Source organism: Mustela lutreola, chromosome 3 (assembly GCF_030435805.1).
Source record: "Mustela lutreola isolate mMusLut2 chromosome 3, mMusLut2.pri, whole genome shotgun sequence".
NCBI classification, from domain to species: domain Eukaryota; kingdom Metazoa; phylum Chordata; class Mammalia; order Carnivora; family Mustelidae; genus Mustela; species Mustela lutreola.
The window spans coordinates 56,367,310-56,384,921 of NC_081292.1; the positions used below are offsets into that span (position 1 = coordinate 56,367,310).

Genomic DNA, 17,612 nt, shown 5'->3' on the forward strand with positions numbered 1-17,612 from the left:
AAATATAACAAAATAAAAAAAACAACCTTAGGATGTTTTTAAAATTTATTTGGTAGGATTGTTGTGGAAATCATATGCATTTCCCATAATATATGGCTTTGACCAAATTTCTACATAGTGTACTACATTTTAGAAGGGCCACAAAGTATGTATATATTCCTGAACCAGAAATGTCCATCAACAAGTGAATGGATAAATAAATTACAATGTGTCCCTGTCATGGAATACTACTTGTCAATGAAAAAGAATAAACTACATAAATTCAATAACACGGATGAATCTCAACAAGGGTATGCTGAGTGAGAGGCCAGACATAGAAGAGTATATCCTCTATGGTTTCATTCATGGGAATTTCTAGAATGTGGCAAGACTAAACAACAGATTCAGAAAGCAGATCCATGTTTGCCTCACCAGGGATGAGGGATGCATAGTGAAAGAAGAAAATTTTTCTGGGTGATGTAAATGTTCTGATCTCGATCACAGTGGTACTTACACAGATGTATAAATGTGCCAAAACACATGGAACTATATATATTCAAAATTGATGTGGCTTATTCAGTACAAATTATACCTCAACAAAGTTGATTTAAACAAAACAAAACAGTTTACCAGGGTAGATTTCTGATCACGTGGCCCACCATGGAAGTATCCGGACACTTCTTTAAGCCACTAAAATGAGACTTACGGTCTTCTTGAAAGTTTCACCTCCTTAAGTACTGAAGTGCTTGCAGTCTGCATGTCAACCAGAGCTTAAAGTGGAGGTTACCTTGGAGAAAAGTGAAAGGACATCTATCCAGCACCTTCTCAGATCTGCAGAAGATGCTTTCAATACATGTATATATAGAGAGAGTAGTGTTTGAGAATTTCTGTCACAGAATAGATTTCTTGTCGTCAGGAAACTTCAAGATAAGCCATGTGGTAGGAATAATATATATTCAAGAAGCCCGAATGTGGTGAAACGATTCCACCAAAAACAAGGGCAGGAGATTGTGGGTTCCATAGGAAAGAATTTGGAAACGTAGATGCAATAGACCGAGTGGTTGGACTCAGTCATTGGGGAACATTTATGGGATTTGTGATGGGACCCGACCACATAACCTCCTAAGTCTACAATAAAATCTATAAAGGTTTATAGCAGAGTTGGTGGTTTGGTTCAGGGTGATCCAGAGTAGACAAGAGAAGTTAGCAAAGGCACTGGGGTCAGACTACGGGGCCCACTCACTGGGAATTTCAACAGACAACTTACAAGGCACCCGGGTTTGCCCATGATAAAGGCCAGGGTCTTCCCACATAAATATGAAACACATATTAGACTTTCTGGTTTATACAATATTATTTGTACAAGATATGTGTAACAAATTCTTAAAAATTATCTTAATGTAACAAATGAGAAATGTAAGACATCTCAGGGTAAGAGTTAAAAGGGATGGCAGCATATAAAGGCTGGCTCTCAGTCTGTTGAAATTTATATACTCAAAGTATGACTTTGCTTTTGTTATTGTGGATTGTGGGTAAATTCCCAAAAATCAAATATTTGTGTAAATATGTATTCTGAAACCAAATTTGTGTGAAACTGTGTTTTGGAATAATTTATTATGTGACATTTCTACTTGAGGTGGTTAAAATTTTAAAGATAAATTTAAGCAAAACTTTCAAGTGTTACTATTAAAAGTTTATTATGTAAATATTAGATTTGCTGTTATGAAGTTTTTAAGGTAACACCATTTTGAAGTTTTACTATAATTCTCTTAAGACTTCTCTACATTTAAATTCTTAAATACTTCCTTCTGTATTTAGGGGATAATTGAGACCAATACTTGGGGCCAGGAGTGATCAGACAGAAAATCATCTTTCCTTATAAGTATGGAAATTTTTCTACTACCCCATTAAATATAAGCGTTGTCTTCCTTACAAGCACAAAGTTACCGTGCTGTCAGGCAAAGAAAAGATTAATTCTGGTTTTCATCTTTTTTTTTTTCTTCTCAATTTAGTGTTTGTGAGAATATTGAAGAAATATATTACTTTTCTTTTTCCTAAAAGGATAAATAACTTTAATTAGCCTATAGAAATTGGCCTAGTTGTTTTGTTTTTGGTGTATAGATTAGGCTGTGTCAATTGCTGAGTAAATTTTTTTTAAAAGATTTTATTTATTTATTTGACACAGAGAGAGAGAGACAGAGAGAAAGAGAGAGAGAGAGAGAGGGAGACAGGGAGAGAGGGGACACAAGCAGGAAGAGTGGGAGAAGACAAAGCAGGTTTCTCGCTGAGCAGAGAGCCGGATTCCGGCTCCATGCCAGGACCCCGGGATCATGACCTGAGCGGAAGGCAGCCACCTAATGATTGAGCCACCCAGGTGCCCCACAAAATGACTTTTAGAACAAGATTTTAATCTTCAGGTTAAAACCTATTGGGGCGTCATAAAATAGTTTAGTAGTTTGTGGTCAGCATTTTTAAAAAATAGAATGATAGAAAATACCAAGAGTTCATCTCACATAGCATCGTTTTGGGAAACAGTTTTAAGCTACATATGCACATACATCTGTGTGTGTGTGTGAGAGAGAGAGAGAGAGAGAATGGGAGTGTGAGTGTGAGCGCTGGGTTGTAGGATAAAAAGTACTTCTCATTGTGGTTTGGAACAGCAAAATATTTGTAAATAGTTCATACAAATATTTTAGAAGTTTACCTAGAAGTTTGTAATGACTAAGATAATTTGGCATCCTTTCTATGAAGAAATAGGTAGCAAATTATTGTTGAATTGAGCACCCATATTCACGAATTTCCCTACAATGGTGTTGAATAAGGATATGAGGTTCACAGATGGCTCTCTTACATCTTTTTCTGAAGTTATTGCCTACTATTTTTATTCTGTGCTTACACAACATTTCTTAAAACACTCTATCAGTTTATTTGCAGGATATTTCGAAAGTTAAAACATTGTTGAACTTCTGTGGTTCAAATTTTGATGAAATATAAATATTCCATAATTTCTTTCCTATTTTTTATTCCCTTTGCCTGCAACACTCTGGCATCCAGTAGTATGTCATACAGACATAGTACTTTGGTCATACAGAGAAGTATTTTGTATAATTCGGCTATTATTTCCAATATATCTCCTAAAGAAGGGTTTCCTGAACCACCATACCTAAAAGATATCCCCTTAGTGTGTCACAAAAATATTTTTTTCTTTTTAGTAACACTATCACTTCTCTGAATCATACTATTTAATAATATATTTGTTTTCTTTATTTTTCTATTTTATCTGAAATCCACCCATAATTCTCTCCAGAATATAAGCACCCCCAAACAAGGTCCTTGCCCAAATGTCTACTGCTTGCCTTAGAAAAGTGTCTGCCGCTGTCATTCCTCAGTAAATAATTGTTGACTATATGGCTGATTTAATTTCAGAAATTATGATAAAAATTTTCTGATTGTTTTATAAAAACTTTCTAAAAGTGAAAATGAGGATAGCTACAGCAATATAACATTTATAAGGAAATCTTTCTGACCCAGCTTTGCCCTCATTAGGCCTTATCTATTTATTTTATGTTTACTCTGAGTAGGAGTGTTCAGATTCCAAACCTTGAATCACTTAGGAAATAATCAAGGGGGGATGAAAAGCTTATGAACAACCTGGGCCAGCAAGGACATTTAAAACTGGAGTCAACTGTAACTATCATGGAGACAATTAAAATACTTGGAGTTTGTAACTGCGGTGGATGCTTACTATGTTACGTTGTTGTTTTTGGAGTCAACATGAGCCCTCAGTGTATTAAAAGCTATTAATATACAACGGAAAGATTTTTTTTTTTTTGGGTAAGCAAGTTAATAGAAGTAGATGCATATTCTCTCTATTACAGGCTGGGAAAACAATATATCTGCTTATGTGCACTTACTTGTATGGAAAATAGGTAAATATAAAGTATGCTGAAAAGAAATAGAACAAGACCCTTGAGCTAAGAAGAAGCTGATCCTATGTTAAAGTTTAAATACTTCAAAAATAACATTATCTGGGGAAAATTTTGCCTCTATGGGTAATTAAATTTAGTCTTAAAAATTTAGAAATATGTAACATTTAATAAACTAGATGTGTTTTTAGTAAAATAGTGATATTAATATACTTTGGCTGTGATGTAGCTTTAGCTTTCTTAACTAAGATATTACTGTGATTGTTATTTGAAATAACCTATTTGAAATAGGCTGCAGTTATTTGGCAGAAAGATCCTATAATAAATATGTTACATCCATTTTAATACCAAGGAACAATTAATAACTTTCAAGTTGAAATTCAGTTTATTTATATACATCCTTCTCCAGATTCTCATTAAGTACTACCCCTGTTTGTTATGTTTTAACAGATGTATGAAAAACCAAAGAGGAAATATGTCAAATCAAATTGTTTATTATTTGATCTTAAAAGATGATCAAGAGGAGCAAATGTCGAATGTTTAAATTCTAGGACCTAAAATAAATATTTCAAAAAGACTCTCATCTTTTGTTGATTGCTAAAATACACCACAGGATGTCACTTTCTCATGACTTAATTCACTGTTAAAAAAAAATTCTTGAAAAAAATTGCTTTGTCTGACAAAGACAGAAGGTCTACTGAAATAGGCATGATTATATATATATATATATATATATATATATATATATATATATACAATGTTTGCATATATTGTATACAATATGACATCCCTTTGGCAGCACATATACTGAAATTGGAATGATACAGAGAAGATCAGTGTGGCTCCTTACAAGGATGACACACCCATTTGACGTGTTCCATATTTTTGGTGTAAATGAAAGTTAAGAGAGTAAATCCTAAGAGTTCTTATCACAAGGAAAATATTTTTTTGTCAATGTATCAGATAGTGAAAGTTTACTAAAACTTGTAGTAATTGTTTCATGATATATGTAAATCAAATTATTATGCTGTACATCTTAAACATATGCAGTGGTGTATATCAATTATGTCTCAAGAAAACTGGAAATATAGATTGATTACATCACAAAAGCACAAACTGAAAGGTAAAAATAAGAATAGCAACAAAATAGTGTTAGTCTATCTTATCGAATACTGAGCTGGTAACTGGTTCTGAACAATCTACTTTCTTACCAAAACTCTAGGAAGTGCTTACACCAGTTATACTTCTTCCCAATTTACAGATGTAGGAAGTGGTAATGTTTTCTTAGTTGAACCCCATAAACACTTATATTAGATGTGCCTAAATACCAGTGAAAGAACTTTATTTCCAAAACATGGCATGGATACAATGATTTGGGGGATAATATACTTTTTCTATTACTGCCACAGAAACACTATTTTGGTTAAAAAGAGAATGATTGATTGGCTGATTGACGAGTTACGACAACTCTATTTACTCTCACTTTTAAATCTGTTATCCAGAATGGTTCGGGGCACCTGGATGGCTCAGTTGGTTAAGTGACCAACTTTTGATTTTGGCTCAAGTCATGATCTCAGGGTCATAGGATTGAGCCCCATGCCAAGCTCCATGCTGGGTGTGGAGCCTGCTTTCACTTCTCTCTCTCCCTCTACCCCTCCTCCCATCCTGGGGCTACAGGTTTCAAAATGTTTGTAAGTAAGAAAGAAGGCTCTTGATAAATGCAGTGTTTTACTCTGTCAAAATGTAACAAAACTTTAATTAAAGTGACTATTGCTAAAGCACAATTAAACATTTTTAAGGGCATGGTCTTTGGGTTTTTAATTCCCTTATGTCCATTTCAGTTTCCTTCAAATAGCAAGGAATAATATCTTCAAGGGGATTCTAAAAGTATCTATGTCTATGGTTAAAAGCATTTTCCAGAAATACTCAACAACTGATGTTTGCTTATTCTGTGAAGGATCCACACATTATAAATTTAAAGCTAATTAACATTGCCATACTACTCTTAACTTCCATTCTTACAATGAACAAAATAGTGACTAGGGGACAAGTAGGAGATTTCCAGTTCATAATTGAACAGCAGGAATCGCAGAGAAACTTGGTAATATAAGATTTGAGGTAGATTAGTGAAGCCAAGTGACCCATAACTGTCATACTAAGAACACTCAAATACATGACTTTCGAAAAAAGCAACAACAAATATTATTAAATTTTTTTGACCCTTGAATGTATGCTATTGCTCTATGTAACTCATATATTTACTAGTATATACTCTTTCCCTGGTGGCAATGATTGGTTCAAGGATGGTCCCATCAGAGGGAAAAATAGACACTCATTGATTGGTTTTAGGAAACAGTCTCTTTCTGTACTAAAAAACGAAGCTATGTAACCCAGGTGCAGTAAGCATTCCTGTCCATCACAAGGGAATCTGGTTTACAAGTGAGACTGCTACAGAGGAGGCTAAAAAAAATGGCTGAAAAATTGGTTAGGATCACTGATCAAGCTAATCAGAGATTAGATTAGTTTTAGACTTTTCAGTTGTATTCAGCTACCCTATTTAATTTGCATTGGATTAAAAAAAAAGATTTCATTTATTTATTTGACAGAGAGAGATCACAAGAAGGCAGAGAAGCAGTCAGAGAGAGGGAGGGGGAGAAGGCTCTCCGCTGAGCAGAGAGCCTGATGCAGGGCTCGATCCCAGGACCCTGAGATGATGACCTGAGCTGAAGGTAGAGGATTAACCCACTGAGCCACCCAGGCGTCCTGCATTGGATTATTTTATCACTCGCCACCAAAAATGGTTTAGCTAGTAGTCACCATATCTACTAAAATGATATTTACAAAATCTCTCCTAACTTTGATATGATTATTATGCTAACTTACTTCTCGCACTCAACATATTGTTTCTCTACATATTCTTTAGTGAGCCTTGAGTACAGAAAGAGACCAGATTTCCTGCAAGAATCTATTTAAAAAAAAAATCCTGAGAGAGTTTGTAGCCATTATAATTGAGGCAAAGGAGAGAAGTATTGCATATTGATTTAATGTGATCAGCCTTTCTTCAAAAAGAATATGTTATTGAAAGTAGAAACATTTTTCAGTTAGCCCACAAAAGCATCCTCAGCCCCAAAATACTTGGGTTGCCTTTCTATGCTCTTAAAGATATTTATATTGGAATTAAACCACACAGCAAGTTGACTAGCCTTTGGGAGTTCCCTAAACTATTTATACAATCTGCTTATAGAAAATTAAGTTCTGTGTTTTAAAAAGTTACTAAAAATTAGACCAATAAATCTATCTAGAAATATTTTGTGGCTAAAATTAAAATTGATTAAAATGAATAAAGAAGTATTGAAAATGGACAAATATACATATGTTTTTAGGAAAGGGAGGAAAGATGAGGAGGCACAGAGGGAGAACCCCAAGCAGGCTCCATGCTCAGCCAGAGTCTGATGCAGGGCTCGATCCCAGGACCCTTAGATCATGACCTGAGCCCAAATCAAGAATCAGACACTTAACTGACTGAACCACCTAGGTATACTATACATAATGCTTATTTAACTTTATTTTCATAAATTGGTGTTTAGGCTTTCTGAAGAAACTTTAAAATACAACACAAATTAATGTAAATTTGTACATGTTATGTACATACACATGTATTTACACCCAAATCTCTGAAGGTAAAGCCCATTATTTTCCAGATTTGCAAAGAGATCTAGTATCTAAGAAACATTAAAGATCAAGGTCATAGAACTCAATTTTCATAAGTTCCATTTTTTCTTAGGAGTACTATTGTCTATTACATCAGTCTCTAAATAGGAACAAATATTTGGTAGTTCACAAAATCAAACTTCATGTATAATAAAGTACTTAACAGAGAATATTCTGGAGTCTGTCTCCTAAGGTTTGAATCTTAGGTCTGCCACAAGTGACAACAGACAAATACTAACTTCTAATTCTCTCCTTTTACTTTTTTATAAATTGGGAAATTTATAGTGCTTGCTTTTCCTTATTTATTGGACTTCACCTTACACTTGTTTATTGTGAGGAATACAGAGAAAAGTCATGTAATACATTTAGAATATTGCTTAGTACAAAATATTTATAAATATTTATAAATGAGTTCTTACAGTAATACTTGTCTTTTTGAGAGGAGGGAGTACTTGTGCAGATATATCTTTATCTATAGATATAGATATATATGTATGATTTATTTTAAAATTGACCTGGATTGTAGGATAACTCTATTTTTACCTTTTTGAGGAACCTCCATACCATTTTCCAGAGTGGCTGCACCAGTTGGCAATCCCACCAACAGTGTAAGAAAATTCCTCTTTCTCTACATCCTCACCAACGTCTTTGTTTCCCAAGTTGTTAATTTTAGCTATTTTGACTGGTGTGAGGTGGTATCTCATTGTGGTTTTGATTTGTATTTCCCTGATGATGAGTGATACTGAACATTTCTTCATGTGTATGTTGGTCTTTTGTATGTCTTCTTTGGAAAAATATCTGTTCATGTTTTCTGCCCATTTCTTGACTGGGTATTTGGATAAAGGAGATGCGGTATATATATATATATATATATATATATACAGTGGAATATTACTCAACCATCAAAAAGAATGAAATCTTGCCATTTGCAATGACGTGGATGAAACTAGAGGGTATTATGCTAAGCAAGATAAGTCAGTCAGAGAAAGACAAATACCTTGTGATTTCACTCATATGTGGATTTCAAGAAACAAAACAAGGGATCATAAGTGAGGAGAGGGAAAAATAAAATAAGATGAAATCAGAGAGGGAGAAAAACCACAAGAGATTCTTAACTCTAATTAACAAATGGAGTGTTGCTAGAGGGGAGGTGGGTCAGGAGAAGGGATAAGCAGGTAATGGGCATTAAGGAGGGCACACCATGTGATGAGCACTGGGTGTTATATGCAACTGAAGAATCACTAAACTCTACCTCTGAAACTTGTAATACATTATATGTCAACAAACTTGAATTTAAATAGTTTTTAAAAAGAATATATATTTACACACATATATCTGTAGTTAAAGTTAACAACCCAGTCTTTCTTTCTCCATTGTAGGGAAAAATCTCAGTTCAGTCTTTTTCTTGTGTGTTTCCTTTACTACTCATACAGAACACTTCATTTCTTGCACTTCTGGACCACCAAATGTGAGGGCTTTTTCCCCCCAAAAGTGGTGGTCTGAGACATTGGCTGGGTGTCCTATAATTTAAGTCAATCCTAATGCTACCTGGAGGTGGTGTCGGATCCCACAGGTTAATGGCTCCCTCTCCCAGGCTGCCTGGCTCCCCCAACTTTGGATGAAAGTCACCAGGAGTAAGTCCTCAGATTACTCACAACTTCTCTCTGATTTGGCTACAAATCAGAGGTTCTCATGATCCCTTCCTCAGTTTCAATTGAGTTGTTAGAGTGGCCCACAGAAAAAAACTCAAGGAAATTCTTATGTTTATCAGTTTAGTGAAAAATATGATAAAAGATAGTGTGAGGAGACACATAGGGTAAAGTCTGGAGGTCTGGAGGTAAGGTCCGTAGAGTTGGAGTAAGCCACCTTCTCAGTGCAGATGTGTTTGCCAGCCAGGAAGCAATTCCAACTCATTGTGATTCTAAGGAGGCTCCTTCACATAGGCAGGATCACTTTTTGCTCCATTGCCAGGTCGTCTCCCTTCTCCAGAGATTGCGGGATGGGGCTGAAAATTTGTAACTTCCAATCATGTCTTGGTCTTTCTGGTGACCAGTCCCCACCCAGGAGCCCATGCGAGAGCCCGCACAGAGTTGCCTTAATAGAAGATGAGCTTACAGTGTTCTTTTCACTTATGAAATTACAAATGTTTGAGAGCTCTATACTGGGGACTGGAGGAAGATACCAATCAATACATTTTCTGTGATCTCACAGTAGTAAGAGTATAAAGCAAGTACACCAATTTCAAAACTTTGGTTATTTTGAGGGGGGAAAAAAGGTGGAACATATATAAAGAGGAAGGGAGAAAGAAGTGAGCAAATACAGTGAGAAAGATGAACAGGTAAATGATTGTATAACATTATTTTCTATATGTTTGAACTATATTAATAAAATATAAAATATGTACAAGCCTATATTCTAGAAATTTTAATGAATATAGGCAACACTGGTAACTTTTTACTTGTTTATTACTGGTTCAGAACTACAAGTTATGAGATTATTGCAGAAGACCTTTTTATTAAGTAGTATCCCAAGTACTTTTAAAGAGACACTGAATATATTGTTCACAATTTATAATGACTATATTGGAGAAATGTAAAATAAATTCTTTCTTTTAGTAAAATAAAATATTTAGACATTGACAAAAATATAACTACGTGTTGTAAATACATTTTCATTTATTAATTTTCTAGTCTGACATATAATGAGGTAGATTATGCTACATTAAATTGCTAATTGGATATTTAATTGGTTATAAGAACTGCATTTTTGGCTGGGTTTTAGTTATAGTTAGAATAAAAAAAAATCTGGGGATATTGGGATGCCTGGGTGGTTCAGTCTTTTAAGCATCTGCCTTCAGCTCTGGTCATGGCCCTAGGGTCCTGGGATCAAGACCTGCATCAGGCTCCCTGCTTGGCTGAGAGCCTGCTTCTCTCTCTTCTCTCTGCTCATGTTTTCTTTCGCTATCTCTGCCTCTCTCTCAAATAAATAAATGAAAATCTTAAAAAAAAAACCCCTGGGGAGATATATATATATATATATATATATATATACTCATATAGATATATATATGAATGATGTAGATGGATACATAATGCTGTTTACTCATTCCTATGATGGGTAAGATATTTAGATGATTATTTAATGTGTACTATGTACTATGTGCCAAGAGCTGGGTTGGACTCTGAGGAGTTAACAATATAAATTGATTACCTTGCAGATGATTTGTAATCAAATAGCTACAAAATTGTGAATTATAAATTGTTTGTATATCTGTGTAAAAGTGTTATAGAAGCCAAGAAAAAGGTGTGAAAACTTGCAGACTGTGATTTATGTGAATTTCTTTCTCAAAAGCAAGACTTTTAATTCCATCTTGGATACCTCTCATGCTGTCGTCTATGCAGGGGCAGGCTCCTGTAGGGGGAGGTGAAATGGTTGTTATTCACACACAACAACTAATGAAAGAGATTCTCTTGGAATTGTGCCAACTGATGGCTCTTTACAGAGATAGTAGTAATTTGTCTAAATGAAGATAGCTGCCTTGATTAATGAGATAAAAAATATAGAAATTTGTGAGATTAGATTCTCTGTTAGAAAAGCAACATTTCATAGAATAAGCATGCTTTTGATATAAAAAAAACACACTTTATTTTCTATCTGACACTCTGACTCTGATTTTCTCTCAATAAAATAGAGCAAAACTGGTTGTACATGTATCTTTTTCTTTCTTAGTCCCAAATTTACTAGCCACACCCCTTTCCACATATGGAAATGCTCATACACAAGAGGATATGCGACCAAAAATGAAGGACCCCACCCAGTACAATGGGGATATGGTAATTCATAGGAAATGATGAGGAAAAAGCTAAGCTAAGCTATTGGGAAAATTTTCTTCATTAGATAACAAGATAGTCAACATATAAATATCTGGTTTCTTATAAGATTCAGATTATATATTCCAGAATTTAATAATTTAAGTACAGATATAAACCATATATAAGAAGGAATCAATAATAGAAAACAACAAATAATACAAAAATATAAGTGAGATAAATGAGTCTAGTGTACATTACCTGGTACCTTTGCCACTGTTACATGGTAAAGTCTTTTGAATTGATTAATTAGTTTGGGACTGGAGTGGAAAGAGGGTACTTTAGCCAGCATTTGAAAGATTGTTACAATTTTGTTAAGTGGAGGAAACACAGGAGGCTATTTTATTCATTCATTCATTCAGTAATTCATCCACTTAGTCAATTAGTACATAGAAAAAAATTTTTTTGAGCATCTAAGAGGGACATCTCTGTAGCAAAATGGGCTTGCCACTATATAGACAGGTGTAAAGCAATTAGAAATGATCTCTGACTACATGGAACCATAAGTTTAATGATAAATATTATGAAATAAGTATGCTGTAATATTAAAACAAATAATTTTAATTTAGAATTCAGGTAGGCCAACACAGAGAGCTTGTTTGTGAAACAAATGCTTACAACTAGAAAAAATGAATGGAGTGCTGGGACCAATATGTTCCCCAAAAACGAACCTTGGTTGCCTGACTACGGTCTTCCTTCCAGTGGCCAAATTCAATGTCCCTCAGAAAAGCCCTGGTTGTAGGTATAGATGAACTTCTTCAGTTCTCATAGAACATTACATGGCTTGATCACCCCGAAAGCACAGAAACAGGGATGGGGTACTTATCTGTGGAGTAAAGACTTCAATCTCTTGGGCCCCAGAATATCACTGCCTTGGCTGAGCAACATTCTCACAGATAATTTTGCACATTCAAACTCCTCTTTTCACTTAAAACAAATAGGCCTTCATGCTGCAATGAGAAGCGAATACCACTTGCTTATTTTCCCCTCTCATATGTTCTCAGGTACACTTTCCCCCAAATACATACATACATACATATTTTTTATTATTTTATTTTATTTTTTAAAAATATTTTATTTATTTATTTGACAGAGAAAGATCACAAGTAGGCAGAGAGGCAGACAGAGAGAGGGCGGGGGAGCAGGCTCTCCGCTGAGCAGAGAGCCTTATACGGGGCTCGATCCCAGGACCCTGGGACCATGACCTGAGCCGAAGGAAGAGACTTAACCCACTGAGCCACCCAGGTGCCCCCAATACATAAATATTTTTTAAAAATGTAAATTAATCGATACCAAAAGAAAAAAAAAATCTCATTCTGTCTCTTTCAGAAGCCATCATAAACCATATAACAGCGCTTACAAATATTTCCTTCAAATAGAAACATGTGATAAATAAGCTTATAAATCACATCAGAAATTTGCCATAATAATTTGACAAAATCTAGTAGAGTAAATCCCTAAGGCATCCTAGATGATAAAAGCATGTGCAATATTTGATATTCATTTAGTGGGCAACTCAAACATTGAGTATGGGAAACATTTTCAGATATCCTAAGCCTTTGTTCAGTCAAGTGTGATACATTTTCTAAGTAATCTAGGCAGGAATGATCTAACCTAAGAGTTTTCTTTAATTATATTATTAGCATCAGCAACCATAAAATTACATTGTGTTCTCTGTTCTATCACATTTTTCTTTTTGAAATGCAATGCCCTAACATTTACTCCCATGGACACAAAAATACACAATTATGGACAGTGAATATAGGTGCTAATGATGTCATCAGCATGGTATAAATCCAGATATATGGAAATTTCCTTAACGTTATTTTACATACTTCCAAAAAGTCTTATTTAGTTAAAAAAAAGTTTCAGAATATGTGCATAGAAGCATTTGTAGGATGGAAATGTGTGCTCTGGGATTCTTTTAATTGTAGATTCTGTGCAGAGGTGTTTGTGTTGATGAAATCTTGCTTTCATGCCTTTCTGTACAATACTCTCAATTTCTTTAGATGGAAAGATTTCCATATCTGAAATATAAGGCATTATGCCCAATACGACCCAAGCAATGCTATTGTCACAAAACATTACATGGCATCTCCTCCTCAGACATTTTAACTCCTCAGGGGAAAGCAAATGTCATAAAAATCACACCAGGCTCACAATAGTGAGAATCCAATATGGCTACCTAACTCCTAGCTTCAGATTATGTTTCTGTTTTGCTAACCCAAAGCCTTTTTCCAATGTTTATATTTAATAATATGACCATTATACATAAATTAAAAAAATAACCTGGAAGCAAATATGAAAAATCAGGACACTAGCAAATGAAAAATACATCGGCTGATGCTTCTGTGGTGTTAACAACTGACACGTAATTAAGCTGACTCTTAACCTAAGCATTATTATTATTATTATTATGTTTTAGTATCTATGGACTTTTTATTACTTGACATGATATGTGCCAATGTGCTATTCACATACTTCTATTTTCAGTTTCATTGTTGTCACACTTACACTATCATCTTTTCTGTTAATAATTTAATATAAAGGTAACCATGGAGAGCTTCTAATCCGCATGTCTCTGTGTATAAAAAGTTTAATGAAAATAGGTTCAGCAGTTTTGATTCCGTTTTCTGTTGTTTGGAACTCACTGAAAGTCGTGATTATTTAGTAAAACTGACCCTTTCAAAGGAATCCAACAGAGATCAAATTAGAGAAACTTCTACTTCTTATCTTACAAGTAGTAGTTACATTGAAAATCTATTCTGAAAAAAAAAAAAAAAAAACCTACTGTTTAGAGTAGCCACCCTCATTAATTACTTTAGCTGGATCTTCTGGAGAACTTGCTGCTTCCCCTTGCATCCTGATATTATGGAGACAATTTCTTTATTTAAACTTCTTGAACCAGCCTCTGCCAGTTTCACATTTTCTTCTGCAACTTCCTCACCTCTCTCTGCCTGCATAGAACTGAGGAGAGTCAGGGCCCGGCTCTGGATGAGACTTTGGCCTGCTCATCCAGAGACTGCTTTGGCTGGTTTGATCTTCCATCCAGACCACTCATTCTTTGTCCATATCGACAATAAGGCCCTTTTGCTTTCTTGTGTGTTCACTGGAGTAATACTTCTATTAATCTCCTTCAAGACCTTTTCCTTGCATTCACAACTTGGCCAACTGTTCAGTGCAAGAGGCCTACCTTCCAGCCCGTCTCAGCTTTGGACATGCTTTCCTCCTTCATTTCAATTATTTCCAGCTTTTGATTTAAAGGGAAAGACTAGGGTCTCTTCCTTTCATTGAAACACTTAGTGACTGTCCTGGGATTATTAATTGGCCCAATTTTCTTGTGTCTCATGGAACAGGGAGGCTCGAGGAGAGAGAGAGATGAGAGACTAGACACAATACTTACTAAGTTCGCTGTCCTGTTTGGGTGCAGCCGATGGTGCCCCAAAACAATGAACAATAGTAACATCAAAGACCACTGATCACAAACAAATATAATACTAATGAAAACCATAACAAATATAATAATAATGAAAAAAAATTTGAATTTTACAATAATGTAAAATGTTATCAAAATGTAACAGAGAAACATGAAATGAGCAATGCTGTTAGGAAAAGGGCAGTGATAGACTTGTTCAGCACTAGGTTGCTACAGATCTTCAGTTTTGTAAAAAAAAAAAAAAAAAACGTACTACCTGCCAAGTGCAATAAAACAAAACACAATAGGGTGCCTGGAAGGCTCAGTAGGTTGAGTCCCTGCCTTCGGCTAATGTCATGATCCCAGTGTTCTGGGATCGAGTCCCGCATCAGGCTCCCTGCTCATTGGGGAGTTTGCTTCTTCCTCTGCCCCTCCCCTGCTCATGTGCTCAATCTTTCTTTCTCTCTTGCAAAAGTAAATGAATAATCTTAAAAAAAAAAATCCTAAAACACAATATAATGAGGAAAACAAACCATAAGAGACTCTTAATCTCGGGAACCCAACTGAGGGTAGCTGGAGGGGGGGAGGGGGGAAGGGAGAGGGTGTTGGGGGATGGGCATTGAGGAGGGCATGTTCTATGGAGAATGCTGTGAAGTGTGTAAGACTGATGATTCACAGACCTGTATCCCTGAAACAAATAATATATTATATGTTTAAAATAAAATAAAATAAATAATGAGGTATGTTATAAAACAACTAGGTTGATACACAGATGAGCCCAAGATGTACAGTTGCATCATCTGGGGCTCTGCACGTGGCTTTGTTCATGGACTATGCAGACAGAAGAGGAAGAACACAGCAACTGAAACATTGACCGCAAAGAGATTTTGAGAACTCCCAGAAACAACTAAGCAAACATTTGTGGATAGAGAGTTAGATGCTATTTTTAGTGGGTAGATAATTTTGAAACCATAGACATATGGGCTGCATTCAAATTTTATTTTATTTTTAGCCCGATGATCTTTTAGGTGACCTGTGCCTCAGTTCAACCTTTCATTTACCTCCGAACATAACTGGTAATCTGTCCTTATGGGATGAGAGACTCTCTTCTTGGTACGGAGATAATCCTGATTTTGCTTCAGCTGCACATTGGGACAGGTTATGCAAATAGACAACTGTTATAAATCTCAATCGCCAGGCTGACACTCTGCAAGGATGTGTGAAACTCAATTTAGCTGTTAGAAGTGATTTATTATTTATATTTCCAAATATGTATGTGTCTCTGAAAGGTCTGTTTACTGCTCGCTCCGTGAGATATACTTGTAAATGAGTAAATCGCTGATTCTACTCACGGACCTACACGATTGTCTTTCATGTTCTCATCATTAACTGGACAAAATGTGGCCGGTCACTACTGATTCAGTCAAACATTTTCCAACTTCGCACAAAGTTATAGTACTAGATTCACCTTCTTGCCTTAAAAACCCCTGCACAGGTGACATTGTGAAGCTTCTCTCTGTGATTAGTTGTCTGTTCTATCTAGACACCCAAGGAACTCTGGCACAGATGATCTGCTTTATTCCACGTGCAATCTAAACTTTGGTTTCGAGTTTCTATCCTGACTAGACTCACGAATTATCTGCACAGCTCCTGATGCTTTCGTATCGCAAAAGTTGTTCACAATAAAGTTGATAAACAGCTCTTTAAGTTCCATGTGCTCGATTATTTTCACCAATTCCCATGAACAGAGTGTGTATCTATTATTTTATCTGATCTATGACACCTCTGAGGAAAAAAAGAAGCCATTAACTAATGGGGCAGTAGAATAATCCCCATAAACTGGATTTATATCCTCTTTACCTGTGATGTATGGGAACGTATTACGCAGATTAGTGAAAACCTCAAGAGCCTCATGTACTCTTTGTATATATGCTTATATCTAATATCAATATTTATATCTATATCTACATCATGTATATTTCTATATCTTATACTTTGCAGATTATGCAAGGCAATCAAGGACAGTGCCTTATGTGTCTACCTGTCACCACTGTGGAATGATGTGACAGTCAGTGGCAAATAGGAGTATAGTTTTGGGGCTTATTATCTCCCTGGCTGGTATATACCAGCTATTGCCTTCTTTGGAAAATTTCTGCTGTGACCACTGCTTCTCTTTCATGCTTTACAAGATTTTTTTTGACTGATGGTGATCCAGAAAACTTTAATTAAAAAAAAAAAAAGAATTTAGGGGCGCCTGGGTGGCTCAGTGGGTTAAGCCGCTGCCTTCGGCTCAGGTCATGATCTCAGGGTCCTGGGATCGAGTCCCACATCAGGCTCTCTGCTCAGCAGGGAGTCTGCTTCCTCCTCTCTCTCTCTCTGCCTGCCTCTCTGCCTACTTGTGAGCTCTGTCAAATAAATAAATAATTTAAAAAAAAAAAAAAAAGAATTTAAAGAGGACCACACAGAGATATCTCCTGTGCCCATTTCTAGCTACAGTTTTCACTAGTTACTAAGTGAGAAGGAGCTGGAGGTTAAATTTTATATTACCTAGTGCTGGTTACAACTGTATTATATTTGATGTGTTTACTTAATTTTTTGAAGATTTCATTTACTTATTTGAGAGAGAGAGAGAGAGCCTAAGGGGGTGGAGGGTTACAGGGAGAAGGAGCTTGATCCCAGGGGCTTGACCTCAGGACCCCAGGATCAGGACCT

At 35.6% G+C, this 17,612-nt stretch overlaps 1 pseudogene; it reads left to right on the top strand.

The window, feature by feature from the left end:
* The first annotated feature begins 4,691 nt into the window (after positions 1 to 4,691).
* Positions 4,692 to 4,792, top strand: LOC131828406 (U6 spliceosomal RNA; annotated as a pseudogene).
* Positions 4,793 to 17,612: the final 12,820 nt, after the last annotated feature.